This window comes from Parus major, chromosome Z, assembly GCF_001522545.3.
Source record: "Parus major isolate Abel chromosome Z, Parus_major1.1, whole genome shotgun sequence".
In the NCBI taxonomy this organism is placed as follows: domain Eukaryota; kingdom Metazoa; phylum Chordata; class Aves; order Passeriformes; family Paridae; genus Parus; species Parus major.
Genome location: NC_031799.1, coordinates 54,389,427 through 54,416,216, shown reverse-complemented (window position 1 = coordinate 54,416,216; position 26,790 = coordinate 54,389,427). Strand labels below are relative to the sequence as shown.

At 35.5% G+C, this 26,790-nt stretch overlaps 1 protein-coding gene across 4 annotated transcripts in view; it reads right to left on the bottom strand.

Moving 5' to 3' along the window:
- Nucleotides 1-940: 940 nt before the first annotated feature.
- PRR16 (proline rich 16) overlaps nucleotides 941-26,790 on the bottom strand; it is a 144,384-nt gene continuing 118,534 nt past the window's right edge. For 2 of the 4 annotated variants that reach the window (XR_004500474.1, XR_004500475.1), the window contains exons 3-4: nucleotides 16,603-16,782; nucleotides 941-6,333 (exon numbers count right to left, since the gene is read on the bottom strand). The gene's annotated coding sequence lies outside the window, so the exon portion shown is untranslated. The remainder of the gene's footprint in view (nucleotides 6,334-16,602; nucleotides 16,783-26,790) is intronic. The other 2 variants (XR_004500473.1, XM_015653436.2) reach the window with 1 other exon arrangement.

The window sequence follows — 26,790 nt, the reverse complement described above, 5'->3', positions numbered from 1 at the left end:
GGATTTTTGTGCTTTCCATATGAAAACTCGTAGCTGGTTTTGCTAATTTCTTTGTGCCTCTATAAAGTACACAGTACCCATTGCAAAAACAGAATTTTCTGCCCCCTGGTTTCAGTTTATGTAAATGGAATATGCAAAAGCAGCTGACAGTGATCCAGAATACACATGTAGAAATTCCTCTTCATAATACTCACCCTAACACCAGTGGGTCTTCACTGAGGCAAAACCAGGATCACTTCATTTAGCAGCTCTCAATTATTACTTTTCCTTTTCACAGCTCCTAATTCCCATAAACTTTCAGCATATGCAATATGTTTTGAGTGACAGAGTCTCACAGCTTCCTGCCACATTGCTTAAATAAACTTTTGTGTTATTTTTGAGCTTCCCAGTGGCTAGATTTGTTTGATGTCCCCTACACACTTGATGCCATTCATGATCTTGTCACTTTACTTCTCTTTCACACCTTTGCTGAGCAGAAGAATTATTGCCTGCTGTCACCTCACAGACAGAATCTAATGGTACTATTTTATTTTTCCACTTTTTCATTCATTCTCTGAAGCTTTTTCAATTTGATCACTTTTTTCTGTTTTTTTTTTTTTTGTTTGTTTGTTTGTTTGTTTTATTTTTTTTGTTTTCCAGTCAATAAACTGGGCATAGTATTTAAAAAGTTAAATATCAGGGCTACTGCATATCTATTGATTGATACAATGATATATTTAATGTTCACTTATTTTCTCTGCTGCTTTCCTAATAAATGTTAATTGCACACTTGCATTTTTTTCTGACCTCTTAAGCACAAAACCAACATTTTCATAGAAAATTTAACTGCTAGATATAAAGCTAAGTGAAATATGTAAAATATAAAATTGTTTTCATTACAGTTTACATTTATCTTCATTGAATTTAATTTTTAATTTTAATAACCAGTCATTCAGGCCACTCCTATTTAACACCTTTAATAACTTAATATGATTACCAAATTTACCAAATAATTATACATTACTTTTCCAGCATATTCACATGTTCAAATATATTTTAAGACACATGGATCAGAGAATATGTCCCCTGGAATTTCACTCTTGGCCTCTGTCACCCTGTGAAAACTGACACAAAAATCACTATTTTCTCTAATATTTTACACCTTTTTGTGAGTGCAGTAACTTTCCTCTAAGCCAGCTACAGTTTCCTCTGTGTTTTCTCTTTGCCATCTGTGCAATTTCCTGTGGTTTTTGGTAATATTGACACCATTAGATGCATTCTAGCTCTTTCTAGTAAGATATTATTATAGTTTGAACCCTTCTGCCCCTTACTGATATAATGGACCATACTCTTTCAATCTAAATGGCAACATAGGTGCAACCTCACATCTCAAAAGCTATCAAAATAGCTTTAAATAATGAATTTCACACCACAGGTACAGTTTGGCTATTTCATCCCTGACTGTCTTTAAAAATCTTAGGTGTATATCCCTTCATTTTGTTCTGTACCACCTCAAACTGACAAACCATGACTTCACATGAGCTCCCCCACAGAAATTCATGTGTATGAATCTAGAAAAGTCCTTCCACAGCATGAGCAGAATTAAAATGCTACAATTTTCTTCCTATAGCTTCTTCTAAGTGCTTCCTTGATAATCTTTCAGCATTACAGACCGACACCCAGACTTCCCTGTGTGCTGTCGTAGAAACAGAATTTCTTAATTCGCTTTTCTTTCAACTATTGTAGCTGACAAATCTCTTAAGTATCTTGGAATTGTTTTGATTAATGTTGCTCTGGGCTTGTTTGTTTTGTCTGTTTGGTTTTCTTTAAAATTATATTTAGTCTTACATTTAGTCCTTACATTTTCTTGAAAAATCTTCAGCTATCTGAAGGACGTCTTGCCCTCAGTAGCCTCTGATACCCTGCTGATTAGCCATGCGGTTTCCCTTTTACCCTTTCTCAAGCCTTTCCAGCTAAGCAGAATGTATTTGTTCTCTGCCTTCAGTAATACCTTAAATAGTCTCTGTGCCATCTGCCATGACTTAACCCTCTCCCAGATTCTCCCAAACAGGAGTCCCTGGTTATAATTGTCTTTTCTGAAGTTCAGCCCAACTTTGGGGAGATTTCATGGCTTTCTGGCAGCTCTGCAAGGATATGGAACCTACAGAGAGAAGTAATTTGAACAACATCCACTTGGCTTTTGCTTCCTCTCTCATAGCATCTTCAGCAGTCCAGTGCATGAAAATCCTGATTTAGTCTGATAAATCACTGATTTATTCCTCCTAAGACCAAGACTCCTCCCTTGTGGGGAGCTCCAGGGCAGAGTGATGGCTGTCCTTCCTCCATCCCTCTTTAGACAATAACCCACCACTGTCTTGTGGTCAGGTTTTATTAACAGCGTCACTGCCTTGCTATGTACCCAGTACATCACTGATCTGAGAAAAAAAATCTGTCCCTTGGTGACATTTGCAATATGTGACACTTGGGGCAACTCTCAGGAGAGGGATGCTTTTATAACATCCTGGTGATCACCAGGTTTTTGTAATCTTTTTCTTCTACTTTGCAAAGGAGATATTTTAGCATATACCATTTTTTCTCATGAATGATGATATGCTCTTTCAAAAATTTAAGTGCTGAAATTATGTCTTGTAGACACATCTAGAACTGTCAGGATTGTGTTTTGCACACCTCATCCTTTCAAACCTATTTTAAGTGGCTTTTCAGATGCTAGCTAATGAAACGATGCACTATTACTAGAGAATTATTTCTGTAGGCATTTCTTACATGCATGACACATAAAAAGGACCCATCAGTTGCTGTAAAATCATCTTAGTTGAAAGAGTTCTGCTGGTCTCATCAGTATGCTTGGATGAACAGAATGGAAATAATAAAATTTTTTTGCTGTTCAAGGAGATAATCTAACTATCTCCTCTGGTTTCAAACTAGGAAAAAGCATTTCAGTGCTAATTATTTGCCAAAATTTCTGAAATTATATGTTGAGATGCTATCTCATGAGAGTATCTGTACAATATACAGACAATCTTAATTGATATCCGATATGTAATACTTATGTAAAGATTTAAATTAAATCTATGAAAATCAAGCAATCTGGACTTCTTCCAATGACACTGGAAGTAAAATAAGACATGATACACGGCATTGTATGATTCTGCATACACCCTGAAATTTACTTTCCAGCATGAAGTCCCAGTTAAGCAGAGGTGCAAATAACAGCATGTCATTAGTGAGACCTGTGGTTTGCAGTGTTATCTTCCAACTACATTTGTCACTTAAATTAGACCTCTGTGTTGGTATATGTTCATCATTTTTGCATTGCACATGTTACATAAAACCACTCCTGGGACCAAGTAATTATTTTTCATATCTCATGTATTTTTCTGAAGAAAACTGTGCATTTTTTTTTCAGGTGGATTTTGTGCAATAAAAATTTTACACACAAGCTGATCTAGAACTCAGCATGGCAGAAAAGTATTTGCAAGTAGTAACAAATTATTCCACTGGATTTTTATTGGGCTATTTTCAAATACAGATGAATGCATTTTGTTCACAAAAATAAAAGCTTTTTCAAGTGTTGTTATTAGGCAATGACGGAAGTGTTCAAATTATCATTCTGAAATTTTCTTATTGTTTCAATAATGTTGTCCCTTTCTTAAACAACTGAATATTTGTCTCAAAGAACAATCTCTCCAATTTTAAAATCTAGATGATCCAGAAATGGAGGAAAACCAAGCCCATGCCAGTTGTGTGTCCGAATAATGTATTCTAATGACACAGAAATGACATCACAGTAAGAACACTATAAGCCAAAAGCTAAATTGTGTGTGAACAAAACACAGCCATCATTCTTTAACAAATACAAAGGTTGCATTTATCCATTGCACCAAAGGAAATTGACCACTAACTTCCATAAAAAGTCAAATCATAAGATCATTCCAATATTTGCCAAATGAGGGAGCCTAACATAAACCTACTTAATTTTCTGATTTCCTGACAAACTTCAAAAGCTGCTTATGGCTTCAGAGTCACAAGCAAAGACAGAGCTCAGGTCTTTCACCAAAAAATACAGTAACATGAGCATCTTTTGCAGTAACAGGACTTGTGGCACTTACTTCAGCAGAGCTGGCATTTCATTCATGAGCAGGTAAGGGTGCCATGCGTGAAAACACACACACACGAACGTACACGCATAACACTTGTTAGTACATTAGAGCAGAGCGACACATTTTTAAGGTATCTGCCCTTCACAAAGTTAACCCACAGATTATTTTAAATTATTTTTTGTTGTTGAAAGGTATTTTTTCTTTTAGTGAGCACTTAAATGCTTCCATAAAGCAATGAACTTTGAAAGAAAAGCCTATTCAGCTTTATGAATCAGATACATATAACTGGATTTAAGACAAATGATTTAAGTGAATTGGGAACCAAATGCATTACTTTTCTCTTTAAATAACACATAGGCTAATGGACTAAGGAAAAAAAAGGAAAAAAACCCCATTTTTATTCAAAACAGCTCTAGTATTGAAATGTTCAATAACTCCACAACAAATCACTGCACTAGATGGGTAACAATGGCTGTTCTTAACTGCAAACTGTAGATTGTTCTAAGAAACCATCTTTTATTCTGTAGCTTTTCAAATTGTGAGCAAACAGTATCAAATTCATGGTCTTGTCAGTATGCTGAAACAAACAAAGCACCAAACAAAAAGCTTAGCACACACACACCCCCCCCAGAAAAACCCGACCCCCCCCAGATGACTAAACCAGTTTTCGAGTAAAATGAGACAGCTGGCAAAAGGTCTCTGTATAATTTGGGAAACCACCATTATTTGACTACATTCATTTCATTCTTAAACATCCAAATTTTCACTTACTTATAATAAAAATCCTATCCCATTATATATTTAATTTCTTCCTGTGGATATTAAAATAAACTATGTTCTGAAATTAAGAGATAAAATACCTCCTTTTGTTTTCCATACATATTTGCCTATATAAATATACTTCATCATTTTACAAATTACAGTATTTATATTAAAGCTTTCATTCAGCAAATCATTACAGCTTAACAAGAACAAACAATCCCTGTGTTTTGGTTCTGTCTTTAAATCACATTAGGAGATAATGAAAACCAGCCAAAATGAGTGACTGCAAATAATACAAACAAAACATTTATTTAGAAAAATAAACCGAAAATGTTGCTTGTCTGTTAGATTTCTCCATGAAGTATAGACAAATGGCTAGAAAAAATTTATGTCAAATACATATTACAAATGACTTCTTTAGCAGGAACTGGGACTAAATGTCAGTGTTCAGTAGGAACATTTTTTGATGTATAATTCAATAGACTAAATTTCTTGGCTGCTAATATGATAAAAAAAATGGATGCTATTAAAAAGATTATATCCCCTTTTTAAATACACCTTATCATGTTGCTGCTTTTTCATATATATACATATGTATATATGTATGTATATGCATGTATTTATTTCATCCTAAGAAAGAACCATAGTCCTTTCTGTGAAGAGATCCCCATAGTGAAAGAGAGCATAAATGTCTTTCTTCAGTTTTAACTTTTTAATTCCTTTTGGAGCCCTGGCAAAGTATAGCTTGTTGTGGTCAAAAATCTCCTGGGGCCATCTGTGCAAATGGTGGCACACATCATTACCCTGAATGGAAGTGACAGTGCAAATAATAGAAGTGCATTGAGATGCAATCTCTAAGAGCGGAACTTCCTCAAAGTTGGGTGAAGGACAGGAGACACCATCCTTTTAAGTGACTGGGCTTCACTTATGCCCTGCTCCTGTATGGCTTTGAATATGTACAAGGGGTGACAGAGGTCTTCTTCCCCACAGACAGTAACATTCCTCTGTTACAATAAACGTATCCATTTTCTGAAATTATGTAAGTGCTTTGTTTCTCCTTTTGGCTATATATTGAAATATTTGTTGATGCTGGCTGTACCCATAAAAAACTGGTTGTTTGGTACTCTGGCTGCTCAGCACAGAACTCAGGTGTCAGGCTTGGAGACAGCAGTTTCTGCAACAGGGCGAGACATTGAGCTGTCTTATCCTTCTTTCTCACTAAATGGAATTTAAGGCTGTGGCTTTTGCCAGGAGTCAGCTTGTAGCTGTCAGATCTGAGAAAGATGATTCAATGCAGGTTACACTAGTGATCAGTTGTGCTCTGACTTCAATGTTTTTTCCATTCTCCACTAAGGGTCAGCTTTCCTGGTTACTTCTCAGATCTGGCCTGCAAGAAGTCACAATGATGAATCTGATATGCAAATTAATTGACGTGCCTCCAAATATAGGTATTCCTTCAAGCCTGAAGGTGCTGTTAAAAGAAAAGAAGGGCAAAGTTATAAAAAAAATGTTACTTTAAATAGACAAGTTAATAAACAAAACATAATTTTAAATTAGCATTCCATATTCATGTAAGCAGGGGTTCAAAAAACTAAAGGTATTTTGAAACTTGATCTTTTACAGTTGCACTTTATTATGTATACAAACCTTGGTTTTCTGGTTAATGGGTTTAACTTCAATGCTGTCTTTGAAATCACCTTATTTACATTCCCTGTGAAATCTGGACTCTAATACTTTTTCATAAATTAAATAGAAAGTGAATTCAGCAGAAGTTCCTCATCTGACAAGTAAGTTTTCTAGTCACTAAAATATTATATAAAATTCTGATTTGAATCTTACACATTCCTTTTTATAAAACTATTTTAATTTGTATAAAACACTAATAATGCTGCAATCTAATGCTGAGATTAACTGATTTACTGAGTTTTCCTAGCTTTATTTATTAGGCAAAATAAAACAGCAGTATCAAAAAAAGAGATCTTAGAATACTTACCTGTTGGTAGCTAGGACACTAATTTGGATTAAAGGATTAAATTCACACCTCCTGAGGAAGGGAACAACAACTTCCTCATGCAGTTTTGGTGATTTGCACCTGAAGGTACATACTTCAATGAGGAGGAAGACCATTTCTTTGCCATTAGTTTTTTGAATCTAGCCCTCATATATATTTCCTCTTATTTCTTACTTCAGTGATTTAAGTTGATAAAGATTGTCAAGGGGTAGGATGGAATTTCACTGTCAGACAAAAAAAAGGGAATCTTAATTTGGTGTAATGTAAACCCTTTTAGTTTTTCCCCTCCAGCACTAACTGAAAAGATAAAATATTTAGAGAAACTTATTTAACTCAGAATTGTTAGAGTGGCCCCGTGTAATACAACAGTCTAGCAAACATGGTAGAATAAATTTGTGATACAACTGGCTTAGCAGGAAGCTGTTTTCCTACTATTCAGGGTTTAACTCACATTGTTAATGGAAAAGAAGAGTGTTCTAAACATCTGTTAGCAGCTTACTTTTAAACTGAAGACAGTCTTCATATCACTAAAAACACACATTTTCTCAGCTGTCACAGTTTCAGGCTTCAATTACATTTGGGCTAATGATTCCTGTATGTTATTACCTCATAAAAATCACCAAAAAAAGACAGTATTACCCTTGAATGCAGCTTAGTTCTCAGGAACAAGATGAATATGATACAACTAACATACACTTAAAACAATGATAATAATACTCACAAAAGAGATAATGCGAATAGTATTTGTTGTCAGGAAACAGTTGTTCCTCAAACTTAGGTTCTGAATACATCAAGAAACAATTCTGAGAACTGTAGACATGAAGAGCAATATGATTTTTTCTTTTCCTCTGGGATGAAATTCATAAACATAGACAATATCATGCTGTTGTAATTTAATCCCAGTCAGCAACTAAGTAACATGCAGTTACTCAATTACTCCCCATCACACAGAGGGCTGGGGAGGACAACTGGGGAAAAACGGATAAAAGCAAATAAAATTAAAATATTGTAATAATAATGATAACAAAACCAACTGTAAGGAAAGTGAGACTACAGAAAAAAAAAAATAAAGAAAAAAAAAAGAAAAAAAAAAAGAGATAAATCCCAAGAAAGACAAATGATACATAAGTCAATATTGCTCACCACTTGCTGACTGGTGTCCAGCTGTCCTCAAGCTGTATGAGCAGCTCCCACCCAACTCCCCCCAGTTTATTGTACATGAAGTTACGGTATGGAATATCCCTTTAGTCAGTTTGGGCCAGCTCTCCTGGTTTCTCTCCTCTTGGGTTCTTATGCACTTCCCCACTGGCAAAGCAGAGGAAACTGAAAAGTCCTCACTTTAGGGTATGCACTATCTAGCAACAACTGAAACATCAGTGTGTTAATCAACATTATTCTCACTCTAAATCCAAAACACCACTAAGAAGAAAATTAACTCTATCCCAGCCACACCCAGGATGATTGCTTACAAAACCAGGAAATGATTTATCAAGTATACTTAAATTTCTCCATCATCTCTCTCACTGACTTGTCAACCTACACAATTCAATTATTTCAAAGCCATGCAACCACGTGGCATCCACACTCATTTCATCAACATTCTACCAAGGAAGAAAAGACTGCCTTTTTTCTTTCTAATAACTGTGCTTAAGAGTAAAAACTATGAAAATATTTTGTACCTTTCCACATTAATAAAGAATATGTTCAAATTAAAAATTATGGCTAAACTTACTCAGTGGAAAATGCATTAGGTAGCAATGCCTGCATTAAAAAAGCCAGCAGCTCCTCTTGCTACCTTCCCCAAAAGTCCATAATTGCAAACCAATATTGCACACATGAAAAAGTGAGCAGCAAGAAAAGAAAGTGCCTACTAATCATAGATTCCCATCCTGAACTGTCCAGTTTTTAATCCTATAGTCTGTACTGTTGTTGATAGCAAGGCTTCACATTCAGTTCTGTATATTCAATTCATCATTACAAAATAATTTTGTTACACCATACATTGTCAATAATTTCACAGTAAAAAAGCCCTGACCTCATTGAAGTCATTATTAGGAAGCTAGGGCTCAGACAATTTACAGGAAACCATTTTGTTCACTCATGTCCATTCTCCTTTTCAATACTTAGGCAGCATCACCATGTCATTCTCTTCCTTTCACAGCATCAATATTCAGTCTCAAAAGCCAGAGAAGCAAAGAAACCAATGTTACTGTTCTCCCCATTCAAAACTAGATAACCACTCTTCTGTAATAAAAAAAATGAGTTTTACTTCTGTGCATGTATTACCTAAAAAACATCTATGTCCTTCTGCTTTGCTCTGTTTGTCACAGTCTTCTTAAAAACTAAAAGCAAGCCTAATCCCATCTACAAAGACACCCTGCTTCTCATCATGGCCATGACCACACTGTCTCTGGAAAAATTTCTATGCAGAACCCTGTGGATGGAAAATGTTAAGGGACAAGGCTATACAGGGAAGTCTCCTTTCAGCCTCAGACCCACGAAATTGTCATCCCATTCTCAGGTACAGAGAAACCACTGCATTTATTGTTCTTTACACAGTGACCAATAAATGCAGCGGCATGATTGGAAGATATTAAGAAAATTACAGAGAACACATCATCAACATTGAAGTGGTATGTGCAGTGATGATGCCAATGATCACAGAAAGGAATACTTTCAGTATAGCTTTCTATGCTGGGCCTCGTCCCTTTTGTCAGGCTAAAAGGAGAAAACAACTAGGAAATGTACTTCATGTTCAGTAGAGAAAGGGCGATTAAGCCATGTAATTTCCTCATCATTTTAAGTCTGGTAAAAGCAGCTGAAAGACTAGCCTAAAAAAAAGAGCTTCATTATTTGGGCTATTTTAGCCCAGACAAGTATAATTTGGACATATATTATTATGTGTCTTAAGTACACGGCAAGTCAAGGCACATGCCAAGCCGTTAGTTGTGCTTATTTATTTAGGAGTACAACAAAAGTTCTTGCAGAAAAAAAATTACAAAAAATCATATAATAATAAATCTTCCTAAACATAGTGCAGATATCTTCTAGATGATGTTTAAATACTAATGGCATAAGTTAAGTTGTCTGTTGTATAAATTACGTATTCCGGACAGGTACAGAAATACTTAGATTCAGACATAGACTATTTTATTTATATTACCTTAAGCATTTTACTCTTTTAGGTGAGACAATTGCTATGCTAATTCCCTTAATAGCAGAATTACTAAAAGCAAAGGGAATGCTTCTCTAAAGTTTTGGGGATTTTTGGTAGTTTCTATTGACCAAGAAACCCCCATCATGATGCGCATTGAGATGTCTTTTTCTGTAAAAACTAAAACTTCCAAATCTAAAGAACACAGGAGGCTAACAAATCCACCACCACACTTTTTTTGTAATTGTTCCTACTTTTTTCATCAGAAGCTTCAGTAAACATATTTATGTGTGACTGTCCATCCTAGTGTTTCAACCATAAATAATTCATTTGTCAATGAGCAAGTAAGAAATCCCAGTTGCTTACTGGAAGTTTATCTTTCCCAGCTTAGGAAGAGATTGAAAATGGCCTGAAAAATGAAAATATTTACACATTAGAAATTAAATGTACACATTTTCCTCTTCTTCTTTACACACTACAATTCATTTAAGCATTGACAGCACGTAATAGCTTCTACAATGGTATTCTTGTGATCTCACTAGCCTTTCCTAACAACACTTCCTTAATGAGATTATAAACTTCATTGTCATTTCACTATCTCCAGAGCTTTCCTTATACATAGTTCTATAAAGATAATCCTGAATAGAAGCCTATAAATTATGTCAGAAAGTATATGATGAAAGTATTTACTAAATACGGTTATCCAGCTGAACTCAAAACTCTTCCAGTGGTGCATTTATAGATGTTTACTATCTTTGTCTGCTTGCACAGAAAAATGAAGGCCTCCAGAACATTGACTCTGAGAGCTACTGTAATTTTTTATAGCGAGAACTATGCAATCAATGTCAGAGGCAATGTTCCTATCAATATATGAAACTCATAAAATCTCCTGTTTGCTACTTATGAACTACTGGCAAAATTAATGTGGTGCTTGTCCCAGTCAAGTCTCAATCAGTTTAGATTTGAGAGAAGTAATATGTAGGACATACAAAACACAATCAAGCCCCTTCTTTGTTTGTTTGGTTTTTGGTTTTATTTTGGTTGTGTGATTTTTGTTTTGTTTTCTTTGGTTTTTTGTTTGTTTGTTTCTTTTGTTGATTCCACTAGTTTCCAATACAGCTGATATCTAGGCAATCAAAATTACCAGGTGACAGGTACCAGGCATCTTGACATCTTAGGAGTCAGTAACTTACATTAAGGGTTGCCATGACGAATGCAAAAATGACAAAACTCCAACTAAAAAAAAAAAAAATGCTAATAGAGAAAAGAATGGCACTCAAAAAAGACCTAATGATGTATCCTGGGAAAACCTGTCAGTCTTGTTCACTGGTCAGAAGCATATCACCTTCCAAAAGAAGTAAACATAAATTTTAGGATGATTAGTATGTACAGGATTCACAGAAAGCCTGTCTAAATTATAATTCCTCAGACACACATTTGGCAGTGACGATACATTTATGTTTACCATTTTCAAGTTTTAGGAACGTCTTTATCAGGTAATTTTTCTTTACATGACTTTTTTTTCATTTGCCCTTTTGGTCCCTTAGGTGTTAGAAAACTGCTTTGGCAGTATCATAATGTATATTTTAAGATAGAATTGGTCATGCCAAGTGTGAATATAGTCCTGGAGAGCTTATTTATTTTCTCATGACTTTTTAGATATGTTATAATACATCTTTCATGAGAAAAGTATGCACAAATATTTCTGGGAGGGTGATTTTGATTCATTTTTTCTCTCAGATAGATGTTTACCAGCTCCCAAAAAATTATTTTCTCAAAAAGGATCTTGTACTTAACTAACATGCATAAAAAAGTGAGAAATTATCAAGAAGAAAAAATCATCTTTTTCTTTGTACTAGAGTATTAAATTTGAGCAATGCATTCCATTTCAAATTAAGAAGCTATAGCTTGTCCCAATATTTATTTACAGACAAGCTTCTGACGAAGATTTACTTAAAAAGCAAGTTAAAATACACATAAATGCTTGCTTATCAGTTGTTGTAATAGAATGTGTATGTCTATATATAAATTTAAACATTTATATGTATATTTATGCATTATTTATGTGTCTTGTGTATACATGTAATGTACATATAAATATTAAACATATTAACATATTAATTCTCTCTTCTGCTGTTTTGGGCTAGCTGCAGGACAAATCTTGGACAATGTCCAGAAGACTGCAGCCAGTTAGACTGTAGTTTGCAAGATCATATCCGCAGCCACAGCTCAAGTGGCCACTACAGCTGTGCCAACAGCAGCAACAGAATTACACTGGGTAGGTGTCTATACAGAAGCACCCATACTTCAGCTTTATTTCATGCCTAGGGGATACATCCTAATGATAATATGGAAATTACGGTGAACTGACAAACACTTTCATGGCTGGGGCTGGTTCTTCAACAGGAGATATCAATTGTTTAGCTACAAGTTCATTTAATATGAAAAGTACTTGAGCATTGCTTCATGAGGGGTTATGAAATAATTTGTACTATATGCTCAGTAGACAATAATCAAACTATAAAGCCAGTCTTGCAAATGAAGCACTTCACTCTGTAAAAGAAAATTTGGCTGCATTTATGGTTTGGTTGCAGATTTTTTTTTTTGAGATCCAAGCAATAATTTTAATCAACATGTTACAAGCTAGCATTTTATTTCACTCTGTCCTTTTCAGGCTCTATTTTCAGAAGCAAATACTCTGAAATATTCAACCTACAAGCCAAAACACTATAAAAAATAGAGTTTTGATGCTTCTTGAAGTTTGGCTACCCTTGTGAAACAAATAAGCCCTACACTGCTAGTGGTGAACAACAACTTGTTTCTTCAGCATCCTTCCCCGAGTATGGAGGTTTGCAGATGAATGTCTGCCTAAACCTGAGGCCTACCACTGCTTTCCCAAATTAAGGCTGCGGATCTGAGATGCTCCAAGGGAATCTCCTATCCTCCAGCGAACCCACTTATTCATTCTCACTGTATATTTTTTAAATGTAAAAGATAGCTAATATGTGATACTATTTTCATTTTTCTGCCCTTATTTTTTGCCCAACTTTTCATGCTGAGTCAAAGCAAATTTCCTTAATTAGTGTAAACTCATATCTGTGTCAGCTAGAGGTAGAACAAAGATTAGTAAAAAAAAGAAACTTTATTTCTAATGATCAGTGACATATAGCTAGTAAAACACTTGGGAAGTTGATTAAAAACTTGTCTATGTAGTTGAACATGGGCAATATCACAGTAAGTAAATATTGAAACAAAAAATATCAAGGATGAAGCAGGTTTGAATTTGGAATTACTGACAAAGTAAGTCATATAGAGTATCTAGTGCTGGGAAGTTCCTTATCAGTGCTGCACCTATTACCTCTTTAATTAATTTGAGGACCATGCCATCATTGCCTCCCAGTTCTTAGCAACAAGTAAAAAGATGGAAGGTCTCACATGTAAGAAAAGACATTAGCACTCTGTATCCCATGTAAATCAGTATTTTTTCCGTAAAAGTTCAGATTTCCTGTAGTGTACTTTTAAAAGAGTCAGTTCCTAGAGCTCAGTATATAACAGAAAACAGGATGATATTAATAAAAATCCCTATGAACCTACACTCAATGAACAAAAATAAATTACTTTGGTATAAAGCATAATCTACATGACAAAGGAAAAAAACCTTTTATCAGTCATTGAAAGGGACATTAAAATCATTACAACTGAAAGTTCACACAGAGCAGTTAAATGCTTTAAAAGACTTGCATCTGCTATTATTTAAAAAATTTTATGTTTCAATTGTTAGAGTTTAGAGGTTTTTGTATAATTACATGTCTTAAAGTGACCTGTAAATGGTTTGAAAACCATCCTCCCCAGAGTATATCTTCCAGTTGACAGGTGTAACCTTTTCTCATTCAGCCTGAAGCTAGGAAGGATGGATGATAAGTGAGCTGGCAGCACTCCACCTCCTTATTTTTTAAAAAAAAACCCAAACCCAGCTATATGGGTGAAAAGAGACATGTAGGACACAATGTAACTATCAATATTTCTGCCTTTTTTTTTTCTTTTTTTTGACATTTACTGATCTTTCATCTATTTCAAATTACTCAAGCAATCCATCAGCCTTGTAGGATTAGGCCTACTTTGCAAGCCAAAAGGACTTAAAAGACAGAAGGAAAAAGCTGTAAATTCTTTGATGCATTTTTTTCTGCAGTTTTCCTGTTGAGGGATGAATAATTTGTGATTCTAGCTAACTACTTGCTGTTCATTACCATGTGCTTTACAGGATTTATTTTTTCCTTTGTCATTTGGCAGAAATATTTTGCCACACAAGAAAAAGTATTAATTTCAGTGACAGGAAATATATGGAGATCACTGAAATTACATTATCCTGTTCTCCCTAAACATGCCAATGTGACTAAAGGCATACAGTGATTCACTGTTAGTACTATTCATTATTATTCTAGTTAGTCAAAATACTCAAATTTAATTATTTTCCTTAATACAGGCTTCTGTGATATTGCTGGACACTGGGATGTTCTGTCTCTGTTTCTAGGAACTTTTAGCTACTAGAAATTATTGAATAGCTCACAACTGAATCTTGGGCAGAAATCTATAAATGCAGTACAGGTCCTAAGGCAAATGTATGGAGTTTACTACAAGTCCTGATGCTTCAACAACCTATTTTGGGAGGACTTCCCACCCACCCAAACACAGCCCTTTTCCACGCAAGGCAGAATAGAAAGGGTTCCATCAACTGCTTGAGCCTTTCTGCATTGTGAAATAAAAATACTAAAGCTTCTACACATTCATTTACCAAGCCTTAACCATGAGCTCACAAGGAAATCATGGTATAAGGAAGAAACTGAATATAAACCACAGAGACTGAATATATTTTTAGATTGGAAGGTAAAAAAAAAAATCTGGATATTATTTGGTATCTTCATATGCATTGTACTTTCAGCAACAAATATGCATGAAAGAGATCAACCTGGCGTGACACTTACATTGAACACATTTGAAAATCTCCTAATGGAAAATAATATGTATTTTATGGGAATGTTAACCTTGAAAAGAGATCTAATTTTTCATTACTCTACTAGAACGTACGTGCTTTCAGGATTATAAAAATAAATACAGGAATTTGTAACTTTTGTAAGTATACAATGATTCAATGCAAACTTTCCTTTTCAGGGGTCAACTTTTATTTCAACAGCTCAGGCAAATGCCTGTCTATGAAACAAGAGTTAGTTCTGTGAATCATCTCTTAAAATCTACTTACTAGCTTTCTTACCCACCACTCAAACACGACAAAACACATGTAACTGACATCAAAAAGGCAGAAATAACAGTTTATCAGAAATATCAGTATTTATATTCTTCTTAGGCATTGAGAATTACGCCTTTTAATTTATTTTGAGCAATCCCAGAAATGAGCTTCCAGATAATTCCAGATATTCCAGACAATATTCATAAAAATATTGTTATGTAGGTTTGATATAACATTGTTGTATATGTTACACATCATGTGACAGGAGCACAAGGGGAAGGAAACACTGCTGAATCCATAATTTGGATAATTCCCTCTGTTCCAGTCATAATGCACTCTGTTTTGTTTTGGTGGTGGGTTTTGGTTTCTTGAGTTTTTTGTTAGTTTTGTGTGTGTGTGGTCTGCACAGAACTGTGTTTTGGACAGCACAATGGAGAGAGGAAGTATTTACCAGAAATTCTTACCTGCTTAAAATAGTAATGAAAAATAAAATGGCTTGGTGTTTATTCTGCATACTCAAGGAGAGAATGTGTAGCTTTGGCCTGATTAAACTTTCTTCACAATTACTATTGAAAAATAAATTATTCCTCACTATCACTTTCCCCTTTTAAATTCATCTAAGCACCTCTTAACTCTTAATGCTTAGAAGGGCATCTAAGTAGGAGCAATACAATAATTTTTATTCAAAGAAGACTGGAATGCTTGCTTTTATGTCCAATCCTTGTATCTTGGAGCCATAAATAAGTCCCAGATACTAACCTTAATCATCTGTCAGTAATTGGAATAACATAGTTACTGCTTGCAAAGAAATAATGAACTTTCAAAATACATTCCCTAGATTAAAAAAAGGCATCAATTTGTAAGCATCACTGAAAGTAAAGATGCTAGATTTACTTTTGTAAACTGTTTTACCTGTGCCATAGTAATTTTCCAATAAGAAAACAAAGAAACAGAAAAAGAGGAAGAAATACAAGAAACTCTTAGCATTTGAGCATATGAATCACTGCACTAATCTCAACTGTAATTCAGCATTAGCTGAAATATCAGTGATGATGTAACAAAATCTTCATGTACCATATCAAAACTGCAAAATACATGAGGGACAAATGAAAAGCTGACAGCTCATTTCTGAAAAGCCTTTTTCCACACCCCCATCAGACTCCATTTTGAGTGAAGTCTTACCACTCCTCCCACCAACACAGAGTGTGTGCTGAACACTAAATTGCTAGCTACATCCTTCTGAAATCTTCTATTAAAGTCTCAGGATAACCGAAATTATTTTACTTTGAGAACCAAATTTTAGGCTATTTTAGGGAATGTCTAAACTTACTCCAGGAGAGAGCAGTTGAAAAGAGGCTCAGCTGCCTTTGTTGCTGCAATGAGTGTCAGGTAACTCCACTCATCCACAAGAGAATATGGCTTTACTTAAAGGGCTGGGGGAGACAAGTTAAAGAGTCAGAAGACTTCACCTCCTCTGTAGCATGTGAGAAGTCAGCTTCTTGTGTGAGACCTGAGGAGGAAGGACACAAAGACAGAATTTGGTGAGGTTTTCACTTGCTGTTTATGACTGTTGAGAAAGCAGGAAAGCTGTCACGAAGCATGACCTGCCTGGTGATCACATTTGCAGAAGCAGCAGCTCAGGGTCTGGAGGAGATCTGAAGGCAAACTGTGGCTAATGGGGAGGTTTTAGAGGTGATGCCCCAAACGAGTGCCCTTGGCAGTGCATACATAACTGCTGGACACACAGAAGAGGGTGTGTTTGTGGAGCCTGCAAAATTTCTCTTGCAAAAGAGAAATTCACTCCTTCCTTCAGGAACAGGATACAGTAGATGTAAAAACAGATAGTCTGTCCCTTCAGTATGATACTCGTACTGCTTTTCTAAAATCCAACCATCATCTCAGTACTCTCTTTTCTTTTGCAGCACCTTCCTCTACTAAAATCTCAGAGCAGCCATGAGCAGCTGAAGCCATTCTGCTACATACAGAAACACAGAGTATGCTTCAGACACAGGGAAGCTGCGAGTTTAAAATGCCTCAGGCAGAGGAAGCAAGTCAATTTGGATTTCTCTTATCTCTAGCAACAGAGGGCAAAAGAAAGGCAGTCTATAAACACCATCTCCTTCTCCAGCAATTTGTAAACCTAGCACATCTGTCCCATGCTTTATTTATGAGTGAATGAAAAACAATTGGATTTGTGTCAGATAGAATATCTAAACCCTGAAAGGAATGACGGATTTTGGTTTTTCATTTTGGCCATACAAATACACAGCTCATGTTTACTTTCACTATGAGTCAAAATCCACTGTCATTCCTTAGAGTTATAATTAAAAGGATGGATACAAACAAACCCTTTGCCCCTGCTGGCTTGCTTTTCTTGAAACAATGCCACCTCAGATGGTGAAAATATTGTAAAATTGAAACTGCCACTTTTTCTTTTTGATGACTTGGACTCTGAGATCAGTACTGTGTTAACTTTATTTCTCATGTTTCTAATTTCAAGAGAAATGTCACCATAGAGCTACAGATAGCAACCAAACCAGTGAACCTTCTATCTTGCCTGTAGGCTGAAGTCAAATTATACACTAGTTAAAAAAGGGAATTACATGGCATGCAAGGATTTTCTACAGTAGAGATTAGAGGTGAATAATTCTTTCCATGTATTATTCTCCTTCCTTTACCCAAAAATAGCTCCCATAAATAAGAAAGTTCAAAAACTGCAAACTATTTAAGAGTTTGCTGAACACTGTATTGATTGATAAGGGTGTATCAGAAGTAGCTAAAGTGCATATTGTGCTTTAGAAGTTTTAATTGAAATACGAGTCTTAAAATATATTAGCTGTTCAGATTGTAATTATTTTATAAATATATGTTTAGAAGCAATACTAATAGTTTTATTTTTATTGCAGCTGTCCAATAATGGCAGTACAAAAGCTTAGTTGGATGATGGTATCTCAGACAAATTTTTTTTCCCTTTAAAAAATAAGCAATCAGGAAAAAGTGACATAAAGGCTTTTCCAGAAGGATCAATATGCTCTTCATCTTGTTTAAGACAGTAGCAGAAAGTTCTCTCTCATATAATCACAAGATTAAACATACAAACCCCCTTTGTTTAATAGGATTTTAAAATAAAGGCCTGTTAACTGAGATGGAATTTGAAGGAAAATCCAAGGAGGTTATTTAAGTTTTCTGTATTTAAAAAAAGGTAATTCCTATTGTTGATTCCTATAGAAACCTGCACACAAGTAATGACTAATAAAATTTAAATTTCTCATATAATTTTCCAGCAATTACAAAAGTTATGTTTAAAAGTATCCTAAGATGACATATTCCCAGTGAATTAAAAATCTTATATTTAGAAATTGCACTTATTCATAAAAATATTGGGTGCTTTTAGATACTTACAAAAATGCATGGGTATTAAAAAAAACTAATTTTAAAAAATCAGCTTAGGTAATCATTGCTTGGTTTAATACTTTTACAATAGATTTATTTATTTCACTCCTTCTGTCATACCATACTAGTGATAAATTGATGGGTTTTGATGAACGATACAGAAGTAAAATTTGTATTAACTGTTATGTGCTGAGTCATTTATGCTCCATGAGATCTAGTGCAGATTGATTTCCACCTTTCAAACAAGCCTGTAATACAGAAGCTACATGAAAGGAACACTGCACCTATCTTTGGGTTGTTCTGCCCTCTTCATTGTGGTGATACCTCAGAACATGTAGACACCTCCCCACCTACATATGCCCTGCTGACAGGCTGACACTACAGCCTGGACACTGCTGAGGTATCTGCATCAGGAAGAAACAGATCTACAAGGGCTGCAGACACAGCCCATGGCAGAGATAGGGATGACTTGTACTGCCTCTTTGCAGACCCTCCAGAGTGTGTCTACACCACCACCACCACCACCACCAACACCACCATGGAGTGCAGACACAATGGCTGGTGGGACTTGCTGTTCCTGCCTCAACATCTTGCTGTATCCCACCTGCCTGGCAAGTCTCCACTCCTCTGAGGGCAGGCAGGCTCAGAGCCAAGGTGCAGCAATTCAGTATGGTACATGCTTTTACTCGAGAAAATCCCACTCCAAAAAATTCACAGAACTGACAATGAATATTGTCATTTTATTTCTTCTAGATTTACTGGAATATTTCTATCAAGGCATTGTTTAACGAAGGTAGAATTTGCTCCTTGAAAAATGCAAATGTCCTCTCCATGGAAGTGTATATTAATAGTCTTGAAAACTTCTCAACACATTGATCCTTACTGCTACTGTTACATGACTACTTTGAAAGACTAGAAGACACTCCAGTATTTTTGACCTTTTCCAGAAGAGTGACACTGTTATAAAACATTCATGCACAAATGGGTCTATCCATCTAATATCTCTGGATTTGAATACTTCCATAGGCATTTATGATACCAACATTCTAATTCTTAATTGAAACTTTGGTATTTTTCTTTTAATTGACATATAATACATGTGAAGTTGTCACACATGAACGAGCTGATAGTCTCAGAATGGATTGTTCCAGTTGTGCAAACTTACATAAATTTAGGTGATGCTAAAAATGTATAAAAGTTTCTCTCAACAAATGGAAATTTTTTTCTTTTTATTAGTTGAGACATCCAAGTTTATAGCAGTCCTCTCTTCAACTTCTCATCCATACTAATTGTGCTTTCTGCATGGCTGCTCTTTGCTCTCTGCCCTGTTCAATACTGTTGACTGTTCGGAAAAAGTTCCAACAACGAAAGCATACTCCCTACCTATCAAATGCATGCACCTTCTGCCCACAAGTTTACTTCAGTAAGTTCTTACAAAATTAAAACATTCACCAGACACACAGCCAAAAATTCAACTCTATTTCCTGTCATAGTTTTCTCTTTGTTATGAATTCTCATTTATTTTTTCTTTAGAAAAATCATTGAGACTTTCATCTAGCCTCTTTCTGCAGCCCTTGAAGAATTTCTCAGCCAATATTGACTCTGTGTGGGGTTAGCAGCTGATTTTCACTGAGAAATATGTTTTGTTTAACCATGTAACATGTATTAGAGTTGCTGAAAACACTATGGTTTTCTACAGCACAAGCATTACAATACAATGAATTTACATTTGTTCTCATGGCTCAGTTCACCCTTGAAGCAAATATAGGTTTGTGAAAGAAAATTAGTTAAATAGCTCGTTTTCTTCTTTGATAAATTATATGACCTGCTTCAATTTAAATAATGAAAAGGGGATAGATATATATATCTATCTATGGATATATCTATATATATATAGATATTACAATATATCTATAGATATATCTATTCCTATAGAATATGGACTTTATAGGTGTATTTCACACCTAAAACAAATGCACTAATAAAAATACATTGAATCTGTATTTCCAAGTCTTGGTGGTACTTTTTTCCCTGTTTCTTTTCTAAAATGCAAGGTTAATTAGCAGTAACAATGCAAATTGGCCCTGGTGTCAAATGTCACAGCATTAATTATTACAGAAAATACATAGAACAGTGATACTCAAATCTTAGTGCACAGGAGAGTCATTCATTAATTTTAAGAAGGTTTTAGCAAGGAATCCTAGGTTGAACATAAAAACTAAGATGAGATTTTAATGTCTCTACATCATTAACTACTTTAGAGTGTATTTCAAACTCATAAAGCTATCTCATTTCGTACCCATTGCAGAAATCACATAGCAGGCCAGAACTTTCTAAATAATGTATTTAATAATTTATTTATAGGATATCTAAATGCAAATAGCTGCAAAGGATTGAAAAAGGTGCTCTCATATCTAACCCAGGGTTTAGTTAAGAAATGCTTTCACTACTTAAAATTTCAATGTTTTAAACTTTCTATAGCTTCATCTAACCTACAGAGATTAATTGTAACATTTCACACTACTCTTAGGAGATATATTTTCTTTATCCCCTACTTAATTTCAATAAAACCTGTTGAATGCACAGCTGTTATTTTCAAAGTGATATGAAGGTAATGTAAGGCTCTTCAAAGTAATTTGTAAAATTATTGTATTTGCTTAAGATGTCCACCCGATTGAGTGGCAAAAAAATCCACTAGTCACCTTGAAATTTTCTGGTAACCTTATTTCTGTCTAGACATTAAGCTTTTTACTGATTATATTTCTGTGAAATATAAATTTCAACAAGCTGAAGTGCAATCAGCATGTCTAAGGATAAGAATTTGTAGATGACACAAGATTTGTACCATCAGAAAAAATACATGATCATACTACATATCTGTAGTCATCTTTAAATGTTATCATTTTTGAACATCAGTATAGATGCTGAAAAAAAAAAAGTGTTTTCTTCATGTTTGACATTAACCATTCACATTTTCACAACAGGTATTTTCTAAAAATAATTTTATTTATTTAAGCACTATTATCCAATTCTGATCATAACCACAGGGCTGTAATTGGTTTGTATTTATCCCAAATGCCTGCATTTTATACAACTGTTGACATAACAGACCATGACTCTGAAAGATGTTCTGGGCTACAAACCACACATTTCTGTCTTCATCAGAGAGACACAGAGGACCAATAATGTGTCATTTTTAACTAGCTCTCAGCTGAAAATATATATTAATTTTAAACTGTTTTCTCAGTAACTATTCTATAGTTATTCTAGTTATTCTATAGAAATTCTAGAAGTTTCTCCTCCAAAAAGCCTTCTCCTTAAGAACTCAGAAATGTGGACAATCTGAAGTTCATTTCTCTTCCAGAATTAATTTCCTCCTGTGACCAGACTTGCTCTTAAATTCATCATCATTAACACACCAAACCAGTAATACTGTTTTCTATCTGATCCATCTGGTTCCCAAGAGAAGGAAAACCTTTGTGTTATTCCCATCCCTACTGGTGATCCTGAGAGAAATGCTAAGATATTTACATGCACTGTTTTTGCAACAATCCCTCATATCTCAGACAGGCAAAAAATTCACCCTACCACTTCTTCTGAAGGAAACTGCAAAGCTTCTTGTTCAGGATGTGAGTATGGTCTGAGAGGCTTTGCGGCCCCTAAAAGTCAAATGCCACAGCCATGAAGATGTTTCACCACTCTTTTCACAGTGATTTCTTATACAAAGTATTAAATGGAAAAATTCTCTGTTGAACTTGCCTACACAGCCTGTAGAGAGTAATCTCAGATACCCTTTTGATTTTAAGAGCATTCACGAGATATGAGCTGCAGAACCAGCCCAAATGGTACCAACTCATCTGCTTGGAGGACCTTTTGGGAGCAGACTGGATTTGGAAAGGTTGTATACCCTCATTTCTGAGGGTACCTTCAGTGACATCAACTGCAGGAAGTGATCTGCCTCTGAGAAGCATCTCCCCCAAATCTCAGTGTTTCACTGAGCCAGAACAGCAATGAATCAAAGACACACAGTGAGGTGATCAGAATAGAACAATCAAATCATATGCATGATATTAGAACTGTAATCTGTAATATTACTGTCAGGGAAAAACAGAATGCCCTCCACAGCAAAGTGAAAAGCTTGCATACTCAAAAGCACAAAACAGAGCTGCATTTTGTGGAGTGGGGGAAATGGTAACTACTGGGAAACTAAAATATAACAGAAGATGGAGAAAAAGCCTGCTTGGGTCAAGCTGTATTTTGATTTGCATCATAAGTCTCTAGGACAGAATTTCATCTGATTGTACATATAAAAATACAGGTGTAAACCAATCAAAACCATTTTCAGAGAACCTAAAGTTCATATCCAGAGCAAGAGTTGCCATGGGTGAATATTTCTAAAGAAAAACTGTTACACATACCAAACAGAAATCCCTAAGACACAAGATAATACACAGAAAGAAAGGAACATATTGATCAGGATTTTACTTTGCTTTTATAGGTAGGTATAATCATCCAACTGAGAGTGTGATCTCTATTATGCATATTCCATGCAAAGCAATTTCAGCTAGACTATTCCAAATATTCAAGACAAGCAATCACTCCCAGTAAAACTGAACAGTAAAAACATTGCCCAGTCAAAATGAAATATGGCAAAACAAAAAAGGAAACAGTATCTTTGGTTTTGTTCCTAGATATATCTGAAGTTTGCCAATAATTATTAGGATTTCAGGTAGTGATGTAATACAGATCCACTACTTTACCTTAGAAAGCTCATTTTAAGTTCACCTAGCCCTATGTTACATGCCACAAATAAATCCGATAACACAGATGCCCAGAAGAAAACACAAGTACAAAATTGTAACTTACTACCTTGAAATGTCTGTTTTAGTGACTACTGAATACTGCAGATGCCTTTACACAATAAAAGCTGCTGTTTAGAACCTAATGTGTTTTGGGCTTTGTAGATAGGCAAACGACATTTGCAGGGCTGAGCCCCTTTGCCTTGATCATATTCACAGCTGGCTGGGATTTAGAAACAAGCATTCCTGTACATATTTTCTCTGTGAACATAGATTTTAATAGTAAAACTGACCAGATCAAATCCACATGAGGAGCTTGCCCTTTTTTTTCTTTAATACATCCAGAGAATGCACATGGAAAAGAAAGGAGAGACTTGAGAGATGAAAGTAGATTTTAAATGTTAAAATATCCTTCTAGTAGTAAGAAAAGCGGTATTTCTTTCCCTCCTGTGACTGGATTTTAACCCCATCTTCTATTAGAAGACAACCATGATTCCAAATTACTGTATGATACTTTTCCCCCATTGCTTTTGTTGAAACTATGCAACTTTTTCAGAAAATAATGCACAAGTCATTGACAAAGAGACAGCATGACTACAGTTAATTACTCACCGCAGACAATGGAAGGACCCCAATGAAAAAGGATTATAAACAAAGAAACACATTTTATACCAAAATAGTCTTGTTCTCTCTTCATTTCTATCCTAATACTGTGCTATCCAAAAGGATTTTGACAGCTACCCTAGGGTACTAAGCAGAGAAATTACAAGCAAAAATGCTTTCTGAAGACCTGAAATGGGACGCAGTTTTCAGGTGGATTTGTCAGCATACTTCCTAAGCAGAATATGCTTCATTCCCAAAAAACTCTTCCAATTTTCAATGTTAGGCATCAGTAGAGCTCCTATACTATGGTAACATTTGAAAAATGCAATTTGGGTCTTCTGGATCAAAATAAAAATTATTTTGAACAAGTGTCCCCTTGGTCAGGATGTACCTCAAAGGCCTCCTCTACACTCAGCATTATTTGGTGGCTTCCTACAAGTCAACAATCCTCAAAAAATACTTTCTTCACCTTTTTTTATTTACTTAACAAGTGTCTCTTTCTTGAAGTCTGCCAGTGCAACAGTACTAAATGTTCTCTGTCTTTTCAAAAATTTTCATTCCACATGCCCAAGCATCTTTCTCTGCAGCACGCTTTGCTCTTCTCCCAAGAGGCACAATCTGCCCCCCGTAACCTGCTGTACCTGCAGTACCTACACAGTGCCCAAAATATATGAAAGGACAGACAGAGTAGTTATGCCAGCTGTCACACAGACACATACAATGTCCTAACACCGTCACTGCAATTTACCTTGTGAAACTAAAGAGCAAGAAACAGTAGTCTCATCATGGAGTCAAGCCCAAGTCATCCATATCAAGGACTCCACAGCTTGCATTCTCCTTGACTGCTTCAACTGGTAATTTTCTGAGTACTTGCAAGACACAAGTATGGCTGGTATTTCTTGTAAATGCCTTTTTTATAGTAACATAAGCAATATATGCTATACACATTATATAGCAATGTAAGAAAGCAGGTAGTATTTCCCAGGATCTACTGATAATAAGTAACTACCTAGCTAACTAGTTATCATAACTACTACTAGAGTTATTATAAATATTTTAACTATATCTAATTACTATTACAAATAACTATAGAGCTAGCCAGCTAGACAGGAGCAACAGAAAAGGCAGAATAATGTTTTCCTCAGGTGCTTCTCTGGATAAATTTTCCAGGTAACTGAATGCCTGAAGAGAGAATCTAGATTAGGGAAGAAATCTAGATTAGGTTTAATGTCAATCAAGTTACTGCAGTAAGAGACTTGGGAAGCAATTGAGTGCTCTGATTCCACATAATTTCCACCTATTTGCATTCATCTCTACATGTAAAGTGCCTGAGCTGCTGTCCATAGTAATTTAATCACCACCATTCCCAACCTTTCATCTAGCTTGAACATTTTATGAGCTAGCTATGGGATTATTTTATGCAGTTGTGATTTTCTCTCTCTGCAAGGCAAATGAAAGTGCAAAGTAAATGAACACTTCCATGAAAAACTATTCTACAAGACCTGCTGCTATTTCAGAAATTGCAATAATTTTCATCTCTCAAAAGAACGAACTGCATCATGGGTTGCTTTATTACAGGTGATATTCAAGACAACAGTGTTTGATGCTGCTGGAATATAGTAATATTTGCAAAGCAATTCTAAGCGTGAAACACTTTTGAAAAATGTTGAATTTCTATTGAGAAAAATGGACTCAGAAGTGACTAACAGTAATATAACTTTATCTGTTCCAAAAGTTTCCAGCTTTTTTTTTTAAACAGCATCTTGCTCAAACTTTTTGTAGTGACATGACAAAGTTATCCTCTATGTAACTTTTGTTAGTAAATTCCAAAAAGGAAATACATCTCTTAGGCAGAAAAGGTAATCCAGATAAAAGCATCTTTTTTTGACCAAGTCATTTTCTACAAGGCACTTGTCTCTCAAAGACCACCACATCCAGTCACTAACTCCACATACTATTAAATTAATTCAGTGGGCCAGAGCTTCTTTGCACTGATGTCCTAGTTTAGGGCAAATTAGGCGAAAAAACCTCTGAATGGGGTCCCTCCAGAAAACAAATTCAAGTGTTCCCTTCCCCAGCTGGTTCGGGAAAAGATTTCCTTGGAGAAAAGTGATATGTAACATAAACAAGGCAACCAGGGATACAAGCCCCAGTAAAGCCACCCAGTAAAGTAAAGTAAAGTCACTCCAAGACAATTCACAGTATCAATGAATCTTGTGTTCAGGACTGGAAAGACAGGCATGTCTGTGCTCAAAGGAATTAGTATGGGAAAACTCTAGGAAGGAATCACGGAATCACTCAGTTGGAAGAGACCTTCAAGATCATTGATTCCAAACCAGCCCTAACACCTCAACTAAACCATGGCATTGAGTGACATATCCAGTCTGTTTTTAAACACATTCAGAGATGGTGACTGCACCACAACCCCCAATCAGACCATGCCAGTACTTTATCACCCTTTCTGTAAAAAGTTTTTTCCTAATATCCAGCCTAAATTTCCCCTGGCACAGCTTAAGGCTGTGTCCTCTGGTGCTGTAAGTTGCTGTCTGGTGAAAGAGACCAATCCCCACCTGCCCACAGCCTCCTTTCAGGGGGTTGTGGAGAGTGATGAGGTCACCTCTGAGTCTCCTTTTCTCCAGGCTAAACAACCCCAGCTCCCTCAGCCGTTCCTCACAGGGCTTGTGTTCCCAGCCCCTCACCAGCCTCGTTGCCTCCTCTGGATG